Source organism: Lathyrus oleraceus, chromosome 2 (genome assembly GCF_024323335.1).
Source record: "Lathyrus oleraceus cultivar Zhongwan6 chromosome 2, CAAS_Psat_ZW6_1.0, whole genome shotgun sequence".
In the NCBI taxonomy this organism is placed as follows: domain Eukaryota; kingdom Viridiplantae; phylum Streptophyta; class Magnoliopsida; order Fabales; family Fabaceae; genus Lathyrus; species Lathyrus oleraceus.
Window position 1 is genome coordinate 304771608 of NC_066580.1, and position 15274 is coordinate 304786881.

At 36.6% G+C, this 15274-nt stretch overlaps 1 long non-coding RNA gene across 1 annotated transcript; it reads right to left on the reverse strand.

The window, feature by feature from the left end:
• Nucleotides 1–10374: 10374 nt before the first annotated feature.
• On the reverse strand, nt 10375–11204 carry LOC127121360 (uncharacterized). The gene is made up of 3 exons (XR_007803425.1): nt 10891–11204; nt 10601–10684; nt 10375–10512 (listed from the first exon to the last, which is right to left on the reverse strand). It is a non-coding gene; the product is annotated as an uncharacterized LOC127121360 (long non-coding RNA).
• Nucleotides 11205–15274: the final 4070 nt, after the last annotated feature.

A 15274-nucleotide genomic window follows, 5' to 3' on the forward strand; every position in this document is an offset into this window, starting at 1 on the left:
ACGCCGACCTATGCTCGACTCTTACTGATGTGTTTTTCAGTTTGTCCAAAACTGCAGGCTATGCGTCGACGCATAGACCTGCTATGGTCGACCGTTCACGCGCAAATACTGTTTTTAAGCAATTCCCACCTTGTTCGAAAAGCTGTTAAGTGTGTTGGTTGGTTTGTTACTATAAATAGAAGTTCAGCTACTTGTATCAAAGCAACATTTGAAAAATTGATTCAAGTGTACAAAGAACAAGAAAAAGTGAAATAGGTGTCCAAGATTCTTCATCTTCATCTTCAACATCTCACAACACATCAATTACACACAACCATTTTTAAAGTGCTTTGTGATTGGTTAAAGGTGATAAAGTTCGAAGCCGAGATTGGGGAGTTCGGTTCGGCTTGAAGCTTGCGACAGGTTTTTTCTTATATAAAACCTTTAGGGTTTTGTCCTCCAAGATTGGTTCGATTTTGGGGGTTTTTGGACGATTTCTTCATCAATTTTCAGCTGAGCGAAGGTGATTGAGAAAAGGAAGTCTTCATCAATCTAGTAGCGGATTCAGTGATGTTGAAGGGAAGATTTCAGGTTCGATTTGTTGTAGTTGAGATCAATCGGGCCGAGGGTTAGAACTGAGAGTTAGTCAACAAAGGGGCTCGAATCGGAGGTCTATCAACAACAATCGAAGGACTTGATTCACCTTGAATCAAGGAACAAGGAGTGGAAGCAACATTCAACGTCTTGAGAATTCTGTTGTATATTTGCTTGTCAATCCTTGTATAAACTGTTATACTCAATAGGTGATATCTATTAAAGCAATCTCAATTCTAGTTTTAGAATTAAGGGCAGACGTACCCCGAAGCGAGGACGACGGGGGAACTGCCTCATCAAACCTTTGTCTTCTCTATTTTTCAGCATATTTGTTTTGGCTTAAAAATAAGTGATTTTTGTATAAGCACTTTTATCAAACCTCTATATTAATTGAGTAAGAAGTTAAAACTCTGTTTTTGAATCCAAAGTACAATAAGATATTGTACTAGACTAATTGGAATCACTTACTCAACATAAATATCACTTGGAGTGTTTTTACACACCAAGTGTTTGATAATTTGCCTAAACCAAAATTATCTCAGTTGTGTATCTAGTTTGGTTTGCTCTTTGAATCATTGGAACTAGGAATCCTAGCAAGTGAAATAAATCATTGATAGTGTGACTAGTGTAGTGATTCTTATTCTACATTATCACTAATCCATAGGCTAGACGCATATCCGGTTTTCCAATAACTGTTCGTTTTAGACTATATTTTCCTCGGCCGCTTCCGCACTTAAAACAAATTTTCAAAACCAATTTTTAATTGGTAGCGCCGACTCAAATTTTAATTGGGATCTATTCAACCCCCCCTTTTAGATCCGTGCCATAGTCTAACAAAACTGATTTTTCGCGCGATGCGTCGACCATACCCTCTGCGTGCGTCGACGCATACTGTTTGAATTTTTTGAAAAAAGAAAGTTTTTAAGGTGTGCGTCGACCATTGCCCTGTTATGGTCGACTCAAACAGGCAAATTTTGCAGTTTTTCACTGTTATGCACATATGCTCACATGTTTGATGCATAAATAGAATGTCACACAACATTAAACATCCAAACAAATATGGTATAAGAAACAAGTCATATATATATATACAATATTGTCATGTAATACAACTATTTAACCATGAAGGTTGGGAGAGAGAAAAGGGTAAAGGAACAATATCACCTCGATGCCGGAATAACTTGATGAACAATATACTTGTGCTTGCAACAACATTAACTTGTTAGAAGTACAAGACTATAGTTTTAAATGAAATAAGATAAAGCAAGCAATTTATGACGCCCGTTCCAAAATGTCGAGAATACCAAGTTCTCGGCAAATATGAAAGAAAGACTCAGTAGCTACCGGCTTTGTGAAAATGTCCGCTAGTTGATTTTTAGTGTTAACATGTTCAAATACAACATCACCTTTCTCTAGATGATCCCGAAGAAAATGGTGTCGAATTTCGATATGTTTGGTACGAGAATGCAACACAGGATTTTTGGTAAGATTAATGGCACTTGTATTGTCACAGAAAATGGGAATACGTTCGAGTTTGAGATTAAAATCCAATAATTGTTTCTTAACCCATAGGATTTGAGCATAACAACTACCGGCGGCAACGTATTCCGCTTTGGCGGTTGGCAAAGCAACTGAGACTTGTTTCTTGCTATGCGAACTGACCAAGGAATTTGAAAATAAATTGCAAGTACCACTAGTGCTTTTCCTATCCGATTTGCAACCGGCAAAATCGGAATTGGAGAAACCTACCAATGAACAATCATTACCTTTGGAATACCATAGTCCATACTTCGGAGTACCGGATAGGTATCGAAGTATTCGTTTGACAGCTTTTAGATGGGATTCCTTGGGACATGATTGGTATCTTGCGCACATACACACGCTAAACATAATGTCGGGACGAGAAGCAGTAAGATAGAGAAGTGATCCAATCATACCTCTATACCTTTTTACCTCTATGTCCTTACCGTTTTCATCTTTATTCAAGTTTGCACATGTTGGCATGGGGGTGTCAATCGCCTTGGCTTTTGCCATGTCAAATCTCTTGATAAGGTTCAAACAATACTTTATTTGACTCACGAATGTTCCTTCTTTGAGTTGTTTAATTTGCAAACCGAGAAAGTATGTGAGCTCCCCCATCATACTCATCTCGAATTCACCCTGCATAAGATCAGAAAACTCTCTCACGAGATTCATGTTAGTAGACCCAAATATAATATCGTCAACATAAATTTGTACTAATATCAAGTGCTTTCCTTGACGTTTAATAAAGAGATTTGTGTCAACCTTTCCTCTTGAGTAACCTTGATCAAGTAAAAATTTAATTAGTCGCTCATACCAAGCTCTAGGAGCTTGTTTGAGACCATATAAAGCCCTTTTTAGTTTGTAAACATAATCGGGATACTCATGAGATTCAAAACCCGGAGGTTGTGCGACGTAGACCTCTTCATTTATGTAACCGTTAAGGAACGCACTATTAACATCCATTTGGAATAGTTTAAAGTCTTTCGCACAAGCGAAGGCAAGGAGAAGGCGTATAGCCTTGAGTCGGGCAACCGGCGCATAAGTTTCCTCAAAGTCGATGCCTTCCTCTTGGTTATACCCTTGCGCGACTAAACGCGCCTTGTTACGGGTTATTACCCCGTTTTCGTCCAACTTGTTCCTAAACACCCATCGGGTGCCGATTACTCGATGACCTCGCGGAGGAGGGACAAGGTCCCAAACCTCATTTCTAGTGAACTGATTAAGTTCCTCCTGCATTGACAAAAACCAGTGTTCATCGAGTAGGGCTTCTTTAGGGTTTTTAGGTTCCATTTGTGAAATGAAAGCGAAGTGATAACAGAAATTACTTAGCTTCGATCGAGTTGTAACACCCTTTGAGATATCTCCGAGAATGTTGTCAATTGGATGGTCTTTGGGAGACTTCCAAGCTTGAGGGAGATCATCGTTTGAAGGCGAATGAGCTACCTCGGTTTCCTCATGGTGTACATCTTTATCCTCCTCAACTTTGACTTTGTTGGGTTGATCAATCCCCGGCTCGCCACCCTTGAGTATGTCTTCTGTAGATGTACCTGCACCATGAACAACACTACCCTTTCCGACGTTTCTCGGATAGGATTCGTCAAAAGTGACATGTACAGACTCTTCCACAGCAAGTAATCGTTTATTATATATTCTATATGCTTTACTTGATTGAAAGTATCCGAGGAAGATACCTTCGTCGGCCTTGGAATCGAATTTGCCCAAGTTTTCCTTTCCATTATTTAATACAAAACATTTGCAACCGAAAACATGTAAGTGAGAAACATTTGGCTTTCGCCCTTTTAAAAGCTCATACGGTGTTTTATTTAGAATGGGGCGAATGAGCATCCTATTCAAAACATAACACGCCGTACTAATGGCCTCGGCCCAAAAATATTTCGATAAACCACTTTCGTTAATCATTGTTCTTCCCAATTCTTCCAAAATTCGATTTTTACGCTCCACAACCCCATTTTGTTGAGGAGTACGTGGAGCGGAGAAGTTATGATCGATACCATGGTTACCGCAATATTCTTCAAATAAATGGTTTTCGAACTCACCCCCATGGTCGCTTCTAATTGAAACAATGTTTGTATTTAATTTATTTTGGGAAAGCTTAGCAAACCTTTCAAAGACAACGAACGTATCGCTCTTGCTTACTAAAAAGATAGTCCAACAAAATCTAGAAAAATCATCCACTATTACGAAACCGTAATAATTTCCTCCTAGACTTTTAATCCTAGACGGCCCAAATAAGTCCATATGAAGAAGTTCGAGAGGTCTCGTTGTTGAAACGATATTTTTGGATTTAAATGAGATCCTCGTTTGCTTCCCTTTTTGACAAGCATCACAAAGGTGATCCTTGGTGAACTTTATTTTGGGGAGACCTTAGACTAGATCTTTTGAGACTACTTTATTTAGTAAGTCAAAGTTAACATGTGCTAAACGCCTATGTCATAACCATGAATCTTCACTCATTGTTACAAGGCATTTGTCACTTGTTAACGATACTTCGTTCAAGTCTAACATATAGACATTATTCACTCGCAGGCCATTAAACATACTCTTCTTATCATCATTATGTACAATTTTGCAACAATCTTTTGAAAAAGATACATTGTATCCTTTGTCACATAATTGACTGATGCTAAGTAGATTATGTTTAAGACCTTCAACAAGCAATACATCAGAAATAGTAGTGGAAGAAGGGTTACCTACACTACCTCTACCTAGTATTGCTCCACGGTTGTTGTCACCATAGGTTACATATCCTTTCTTCTTAGCCACGAAGTCAATGAAGAGTGATATGTCTCCTGACATGTGCCTTGAGCATCCACTGTCGAGAACCTATCTTCTCTCGGTGGTCCCGAGGCATTGTACCTATGAAAATGCAATTAACACGAGAAGGTACCCAATGGCTTATTGGGTCCTGAATGGTGAGTAACGAAATGGTTGCATTTGGGTAGCCATTGATAAATACCTTTGGGAACTAAGAATCTCCTAAACCTGCATTTAGCAATGGAGTGGCCTTTCTTGCAACAATAAAGACAAGAGAAATTTACATTTTGATTGCCTTTGCTATCTTCATCCTTTATCACATATTTATATTTTTGATATGGATTAACCATACTTTTTTGAAAGTTTGATTTATCGATTGCAAAGGTAATCTTGGGCTCAAGAGCCTTGTCAAATTTGGTCTTTAGGTTTCTTACTTCACCTTGCCAAATATAACAAATATCACACCCATAGTTAATTATCGTATTTCTAAGGTCCTCACAACCTGCTTTTGTGCTTTCTACCATAGAAGCTTTGAGTGCCTCAAGTTTCCTTTCGGATTCTCGAATTTTTTGTTCCAAATGAATAAAAAATTAATTATTTAAGGCAAGCCTTTTAAAGGCCTCTTTAACTTCACAGTGTACATAAAAATTTGACTACCGGAACTCTTTTGCAAAGTCTTCCGGTACACACACAAAAATGTTAAAAAAATAATTGAAAAATGACTACCGGAACTCTTTTGCAAAGTCTTCCGGTACACAAAAATTGACTACCGAAACTCTTTTGCAAAGTCTTCCGGTACATAAAAAAAAATAAAAACAATACTTGAAAAATGACTACCGGAACTCTTTTGCAAAGTCTTCCGGTACACAAAAATTGACTACCGGAACTCTTTTGCAAAGTCTTCCGGTACATAAAAAAATATTTAAAAAATACTTGAAAAATGACTACCGGAACTCTTTTGCAAAGTCTTCTGATACACAAAAATAAAATTTTAAAAATATTTAAAAAATAAAATAATAAATTAATTAAAAATATATAAGGATAAAATTGGTATTTTTTATAAAATGTAGGGGTGGAAGGAAAAATGTAGAGGTATAAGGTAAAACTTTCATCAAATGGAAATGGTCTTCAGCATTCATAGTGGAAATCAATTTGAAAATGCGCACGCAACAAAGATAGGGCATAAGATGGGATTCAGGTCACCAGCCACCATCATCCACTGCGTCGGAGGTCTCCTCCGGCGGTAGTGGAACACCAAAACATAAAATGAAGCCATCATTGGGATCGTGACAACGAGCTTAACCAAAATTTAAGTTCAATTTCAACAAATCATTCCTCTAATGTCCAAACATAATTGGAATGGCGAAGAACCATAGTTCAATCAAAGATAAGTCAAATGATGAATACTCATGGATTCATGCTCATACCTTAGGGTTATTAACCTCTAGAACATCCTCTACACAAAGGTACCAAGATATTGGCAAACAGAAGAACGAAAAATTTACCTCCGAAATGGAGATTTGTTTCGGCAAAGGTTAAATTGTAGAAGAAGAAGACACGGCGAAAATCACTTGAATCAGGTAAATCTCGGCCTAGCTCCTTACTTGGGTCCTTTTCTTCTTCTGAAAGTTCTGTTACAATCGAGATTTGGCGTAATCGAGAGATAATATAGAGATTAAACTGAGAGGAACTGAAATGATTGAGGTCGAGCTCAAATCAATTGAAGCTTCGAGGTGAAGCTTTAATGGAGTTTCTGAGAGAGAGCTCTGTGTGAGGGTGAAGAGAGGATTGAGATCAAAAGTGAATCTCAATAATTTTAGAAAATGTGAAAAGTGGGTGTGTGATCCTCGATGATGAATGGGTGATGATTATTTATATATGAAGAGTGATTCATATTAAGTTATGAAATGAAATCGAAATGAAATCGAAATGTAATTGAAATTCACCTTAGGTTAGTTACAAATTCGAAATTTTGTTAGAGTTTTGAATGAGTTAAAATCAGTTAGTTTCAAATGTGAGTTTTTGTTAGTGATTATGATTATGTACGCAATGCACTTCTATGGATTATGGTGGAATTCATTTGGTATGCTGATACACGAAAAATGCAGGGAATGTTGGTTTTCTGACTTGTGTGAGTTGCAAAATTATGTTGGGTGAAGTGCAGGGAATGTGGTTTTCTGCTTAAGAAATGCAAGGCAATGCTTCAGTTTTGCAGGGAAACAAGTTCTGTTGAAGAAATGCAAGGAAATGCTTCTGAGTTTTGCAGGGTTACAAGTTTTGTTAAAGAAATGCAAGGCAATTGACATGTTAGAATTTGCAGCAGGGTAATGGTTTGGTGTTGTTGAATTATGCAGGTATATGTTATGTACACCATAGGCTATGTGGACTTGGAAAATGAGACTGGATGCATTTGGACAGCTTGGATGTGTTTAGTGACATGGGCATTGTTGCAGCTGACTCGGGACTTGATGGATTTGAATTAAATTGGTGGTTGGACTGAATTTAGATGTAGGGCTTGTTAACTTGGTTTTGTAAGGTTGTAATAAAAAATGAATGGAAAATTGGAATTAATGACTTGAATGTAATAGGATTGTTGATGCAAATGAATGAAATTTGTTTGGTTTAAATGGTTCATGTAATTGGAAATTCGATAGTTAGTTTAATGGTTGAAAAATGAAAAATGGTTTATGTAGGTTCATGTGGTGGTCTATTTGTTGGTCTGGCCTGGTCATGGACATGGTTTGTGACCTGATCCAAGTGGTGGTCCATTTGGTGGTCTGACCTTGACATGGACCAAGTTATGGAATAAGTCATGGACATGAGGAAATTTCAAGAAAACATGGTTTTTGGTGATGAAACATGGAAAGATGAATGCAAGTGGGTCTTAGGGGGTCAAGGGAGGGCCAGTTGACTTTGGTCAACTGGTTGACCAAAAAGTCAATTGTTGACCAAAAGTCAATTGTAGCAATTTTTGGCCAAAATGTGATTTTTGTATGGACTGGGACATTTTTGTAATGAAATGATGGGAATGTGAATTGGAATGACATTTAGATGGATTTGTATTTATTGAAATGAATATTGTATAGTATTGTATAGAAATGACGATGGACTTGATTATCCAATGAACCAAGCACAAGAACTAAGACCTTAACCAACTTGAATGGGCAATGAAAATGAATGCATACCATGATGGAATGAACTTGAATGGACCAAAGAACAAAAGGAAAACCATCAATACAATGAAAGCTATGAAGTATACTGGCATGACCAAAGATCAAGGACTAATGAAACCATGAATCCAAGAACCAATTACCAATGACCGATGATCTTGATAACCCCATATGAGAGGATGCAATAACCATGAATCAAGATCTTGAAAACAACATATGAATGGTGCAAACAAAACCTTGATCCAGATGAAATCCACAAACAAGTGGACATGTAGGTTAGATGAATGAATCTCATGCACAAAGGCAAGTTTAATAGTTGATGATGCATGACTAGATGTATGACGAGATGGCCAAGAACCTCTTCCCAATGAGCTAGGATTTAAGTCAATCTCATGATAAAAACTCAAACTCCAATAGGCACACAAGCACCAAGCATCCCTGATTAGGGGTTCATGATGCACACCCCCCAATCAAGGTCTTCAAACCAAGCATGAAGCTCCAAAAATCAATCTCCCAACACATGGGCCCACAATTAGGGTTTAGATGATCAAATCAATGCTCAAAATATCAATCACAAGGTCCTATAGTAGCACAATCAAGAATTAGGGTCTTGAAGCACATATGAATGTCATGATGTTATCTCCTTGAATCCATGCCCCCAAAGATCAAGAAATTAGGGTTTCCCCTCTTATGATGAGCCAAACTCCAATACTCAAACAAAACTCTAGTTTTTATTATCCATAAGTTTTGAATCTATGATGCTTATTAGCAAGTGTTAACATGAATGAATGAATGATGCATATGAATGAGGCATGAATAAGTACAAATAAATCTCAAGTCATAGGTTAGATGAAAAATGAAAAGGGGAGTGAAAATTTTGGGGTATGACAGGAGGCATTGTTGTAGGTGAATTTGGTTTCGTTGCGAATTTTGGGGCGACCACTGTAGGTCATTCCCCCAGTTCCCGCTATGTTGATGATTTATGACTTAGAGATTTATCTGGGTCATCCTCCCACATAAGCAATAGTTTCATACTTCCAAGGAACAACCTTAATACTCTAGAAAGGGAAAGGCCCTGGAACACAGATATTTATAGGTTGCAATAGTTTCTTCACAGGCACCTGTATCTGTTTTCGTCTGTAGAAAATAGTAATTGGTTCAATAGTAGATACTTTTTCGTTGACATTTGTTTTGGGAACTGGATCACACCCTGGTCCATTAAAATTGTACACAGTCCTTCAGTTCACTACACTCACTTGGTTCTATTTTGCAGATGCCACAATCATTGTGCAAATCTTAGAAAAACCCATGATCTTGTAGTTTCTTATTAATGATCGACATCGGGGTCTTGACCCTGGCGACCTCTTTGATTACTTCTGTACATTCTACCTCGTCAATTTCATTGACCGCTGACCCATCGTGGCCATGTAAAGGATTTGTCTTTACGTTCGGTTGTTCTTCGGGAAAGATCAGTAACTTTTGATCAAAGACCTCTTGAACTTTATTCTTAAAATGTAGCAATCTTCTGTAAAGTGTCCTATATATCATGCATGGTAGGCATATGAGGCATTGAGATCATGCTTAGGATGATAGGGAAAAACACACGTTTATATCTTTTGGCACATTTCAACAAACTCAATATCTTCCACGATCACCGCAAAAGATAAAGGACCTGAATCAACTTCTCTGCTAATAGGATTATCTAAGTTCACCCCTTCAAGTCCTCCTACGAGGTTATCTGCATTTCCACTAATGAGATTGGCAACAGGAGAAATATCTGCCAAATGAGAAATATCCAGTATTTCATGGTGTACAAACTCAGTGCAAGACGACGCTTTACTCATGTCATCGCCATTATACATCCATAATGGTTGCAGGTTCTTCTCCTAAATTGATCATTGCTATAAATAAATAGTAGGAAGAGATAACGATAAACAAGAGGAAAAGAAATAGTACCCGAAAAAGCCCATAGATTTGAGGTAAAGCTAAAATGAAAAACACTTAAAATGTGAATGTGAGAGACCAAATGAGTTGTGAATTCTAAAAGGGAAAACAAACAAATAGAGCAAAGTGTCACCGGAGAGTTCAGAGAGAGAGATGATAGGAGTTGGAGAGAGAGAGAATTTGCACAAAGAGTGAAACACAACATTTTAAATCCAAACATATTAGTTTCCTACCTCTACCCGTTTTCTAAAGCCTTCACGATAACTGTTATTAGAGCACTTGATTGACTAGTATGCGATGGTTTAGGATATCGGTTATCAAGATACCAACAAGCCAAATAATCATAACAAAAATACAATTGAAATCCAAATAATCATTACAGCAACACACCTGAAAATCTCCATGCTAGGCTTTGTATAATGAAGGTTCTCAAGCTCATACCCTCTAGACTCATAACCACCAAATTCGTGATTTTGCTTTACCCGATGAACGTAATCTTCAGGAAATTCCTTTGCTATTGAAGGAGCTGCATATATGTGTAGCATGTACTCAGGAGGTAAATTGTAAGCAAAAAAGATTTGTATAGGCATTGAAAAAATCAATATTTTACTAACCTTCCAAAGAGAACGTGACACGTGAATCACGGACCGGATGTTGTTGAGGCTGGAACAAGGAATCAAAGTTCCAGAAACTGTCATCTAAAACATTTCGATGTAAAGGTTTACAATGAGAGCAAACATGTGTTGTTACACGCCATACTACACACAAACACAATTAGTGTAATCTTTTGAATTCAATATTTTAACAAATAAAATTTAGCACCAAAATAACATAAGCTATAATTAATAGATCATGCAGATTAACAGATTAACAGTATGATTCATGTAGTTTATATAACACTTACTTTAATCATAATGTTCTGATGCATTTATAACACTCAGTACTGAAGGAACCTTTCCAAGTACATGGGGGTTCTCAATCATAACAACCAGAAAAATTATACTTTTTGAATTCTATTTTCTTCCGCTGGCTACTGCAAGAAAGTAACACAGTATAGTTAGATTTCATAAGATTTGATGCGAATCCACTAAAATGTTTTGAATAAAGTAGAAGCTTGAACAGAGTTCAAAAACCCCTCAACCCCAAGTATACTCACTCAAAAGAATCGGTGGGTGGTTATAATGTGATCAAGAGAGAGGAATCGGGTGAGTGGTTAGGGTGCTGATGAAGTCGAAGCCGTGCTGATGCGGATGCAGCAGTTGAAACACAAGAATGGGAATAAGGAAAAATGTACATAGAAAGTAGTAAAAGTATTAACATCAAAGTAGAAGGTGATGTACTGTTTCCATTGCTGTAACTTTACTTTTTTTTTCATTTTTACATTTTTCTAGTTTTTGAATATTTTTACAGCGGTAACATACAGTATTTGAGTAATACCTATAAAACTTAAAATGAAAAGAGTAAAAATCAATTAAAGAAAACAGAAAATTGATGTTCCAGAAGTTCTCCTATTTTATTTTTGTTTTGTTTTGGACCTATAGTAAAAGTATAAAAAAAGATTGATGAAAGTTATTTTGAAACCGATTGTTATTAAAGGTCACGATGGATGGATGAATGAGGCATTAATCATCAAAAGAATGTGGACAATAGTATTGGATCAAACTCCAATCTCGATAGGGGTAACTTCAGAATTCGACAAGGTTGAATGTGTGTATTGTAGTCGAAGTTTGTTCAAACATGCAATAATCAAAGATAACTTATGTATTATTTTATGTAGTATTTATACATGTCATGTATAAATGTTATCTTCATACATAACATACATATGCTAATAGTCTATAAATAGATTGTCATCTTACTTGTTAGGAGAGAGGTTGGTTGTTATTTTGTTTCACTTGTAATCATTTAACGCTCAGTGAGTAAGTGAATGCAATAACCGTCATAAAAGATGGATGTAAGTGAATGCAATACCTACTTGTTTCAACAGGGTTTGTTAGAAATGTTGAAGGGATCAAAAAAGATGGATGTTTCCCTAACGAAGAAGGAGAAGATGACGATGATCGAGAAATCCCACTGTGCCATCATATTAGGCCTTCGTGATAAGGTTCTCCGACAAGTCTCGAAGGAGAAAACGGTAACAAGTGTGTGGAACAAAATCGAAAGTTTGTACATGACCAAGTCATTGGTCAATCGTCTCTACATGAAGCAATCCATGTATTCATTCAAGATGAGTGAATATAAAGTCTTGACTGAGTAGTTGGATATGTTCAACAAGATGATTCTTGATCTGGAGAATATTGATGTTAGAATTGATGATAAAGATCAAGCGTTGTTGTTGTTCTGTGATTTACCTAAATCTTTTGCTCATTTCAAATAAACTCTCGTGTATGGAATAGAGTCCCTGATCTTTGAATAAGTTTAATCGACCTTGTAATCAAAGGACTTGAACGAAAGAAAGGAGCACAAGACATTATTTGTTGGTGAAGGATTGTCCGTAAAAGGAAAATTCTTGAAGAAGGATGGTAAGTTTGAGAAGAAGAAGAAGAAGAAGGGTAAAGAACAACATAAGTCTTATGGTGGTAATGTGCCTGATATTAGGTGTTGCCACTGTAAGAAGGAATGTAATACAAGAAAATTGTCTCTTAATAGGTTGAAGAGTTGCGGAGACAGAAAGGGCAGTGGCAATGCAGCCATTGTTCAATAGATTACGAATCATCTGATGTCCTGGTGGTTTCGAGTAGAAATTCTTGCAAGGAGTGTATTATGGATTCAGGTTGCACTTGCCACATGACTCCAAACAAAGATGTGTTTGAGAAATTATGTGATAAAGATGGTGGATTAGTATTGCTGAGAAATAACAGAGCCTGCAAAATTGTAGGGATTGGATCAGTAAGATTCAAGCTCTGTGATGAGTTTATAAAGTTGTTAATTGCGTCAGATATGGAATTGGTCTTAAGAGAGATCAAAATTTGATTTATCTTGGTGAATTTAATAAGAAAATATATGTTTTCAAAGGAGATAAAGGTATCCCGGGAGTCATAAATGGGTCAAAGGAAGTCTTGAGAGACATCAAAAGGCCAGGTTTGTATACCCTTAAGTCTGGGGTTATAAATGGTTTATCAGATATTGCATTCACAAAGCCTGTGTAGAAGACGGAGCTATGGCGCATGAGATTGGGTCATGTCAATGAAGGGGTTGGTCAAACTGTGGAAACAAAATCTGCTAGGTGGTGAAAAGGTCGAAACGCTGGAGTTCTATGAACCTCGTGTATTTGGAAAAGCTTGCAGAGTGAAGTTCAATAAAGGTAAACAAAGAACACATGGATCCCTTGATTACATTCATGATGATCTTTGAAGGCCTACAAGAAGTCTGTCACACTCAGGTGCAAGATATTTCCTATCCATAATTGATGATTATTCATGAAAGTTGCAGGTATTCACTCAATAAACTCAGGATGAAACTTTTGAAAATTTCAAAAGTTGGAAGTCTCTGGTCGAAAATCAAACTGGCAGGAAGGTCAAGATATTGAGGACCGACAATAACCTTGAGTTTTTCAATGAAGCCTTCGACATTCATTGTGACATATCTAGTATTTCTAGGCACAAGACTGCAACAGGTACTCCTCAGCCAAATGGGATAGCTGAGAGGTTCAATTGTACTATCCTGGAAAGGGTTAGATACATGTTGGTCAGTGTTGGATTGAATAAGGTGTTTTGGGATGAGGATGTCATAACATCAACATATCTGATAAATAGGTGTCCATCGACTACCTTGGGGATGAAGACACCTGAAGAAGTTTTGTCGGGTCATCCACCAGATCTCAACGATCTTTGAGTATTTGATTGTGCGACCTATTCTCACTTACGTAATTCAAAGTCGAACTTATAGCTCTAAGATACATGTACCTTTGGTATCCTGAGGGAGTAAAAGCTTATAGGTTGTAGTGCCTAGAACCAGGTCACAAGAGGTTTATCACAAGTCGTAATGTGGTTTTCAATGAAGAAGAAATGTCCTTCAAGAAAACTGATGACGCTGGTCAAAATGCAAAGATCTTTGAAGAAGAGAAAGAACATGAATAGTTTCCTATCGAGGCGGAACACTTGGGAAACGAAGTGCACAAACATGGTGAAAATCTAGATGAAGTTGTTGAAGAAGCAAAGAATGTTGAAGCAAATGAGGAAACTATTAATGACTACCTGCTGGCAAGAGACAAGACAAGAAGAGTCATCAAGCCACCTCAAAGGTTTGGTTATGTAGACCTCGTAGCTTTTTCCTAAATTTCAGCAACTAAGTTTCTTATACTGCAAGCACTAGGGGTATGTCCTTTTGTGTGGCAATAGAAACAAGTAGGTTTATGAACAAGGTATTCATATGGATTATTTCTAACTTAGGAATTATTAGAATAATTTCTATTATAAGACTTATTTCTAACATTAGAATAATTTCTATTATAAGAATCATTTCTAACATTTGAATAATTTCTACGATAAGAATTATTTATAACATTCAATCTTTTGGGAGGATTTACAACATGCATTTTCTTTGGTTCCACATTATTGGATGTTGTGCTAGCTTTGACAAAAAATATTTTACTTGTGCTTGGTTTCTCAAAATTAGAAAATCCAAGCCCATGTTTGCTATTAGAATACCTTTGTCTATAAGCACATCTTCTAAATCAATTTAACCCTTTTTCATATTTTATAGGAACTTGATTTAGTTCAACAATCATGGATTCATGTTTTTACATTTATTGCATGCAGAATTTTTGACATTTTATAATTCCACATATGTGTTATTAGTCTTGCTTTCTAGAGATAAAATTAATTTATTTTAATGTGTTTTTCTCAATTTCTAGAAAGTGTCAAGCACTCTTCATGTAATTCACAAAATGCATTTTGCAATTCCTCATATGATGGTTTACCATTTAATTCATAATCATTAACCTCTAGTTCATCATCAGAATGATGTGACACCATTAATATGAAGTTTGCACATTCTTCATTTTCCAAGTTCGAAGATGAACTTACTTCATTGTCATCCTAAGCAATGTATGCCTTCTTTGATTTGAATTTTTCTTTCCTTTGTGGCTAATTTTCTTTGCAATATTTGGGCATTTTGATTTCATGTGACCTTTCTTCTCGCATTCGAGACATATGAAGATCTAGTTCGATTTTGAATCCTTTTTTTTCTTGAAGAACTTTCTTATTTTACCAAATCTTAAAGTATTGTCCTTTTAAAGAAACATTCCAAACCTCTTCACAAGAAGTGTAATGTTCTCATCTTCATCT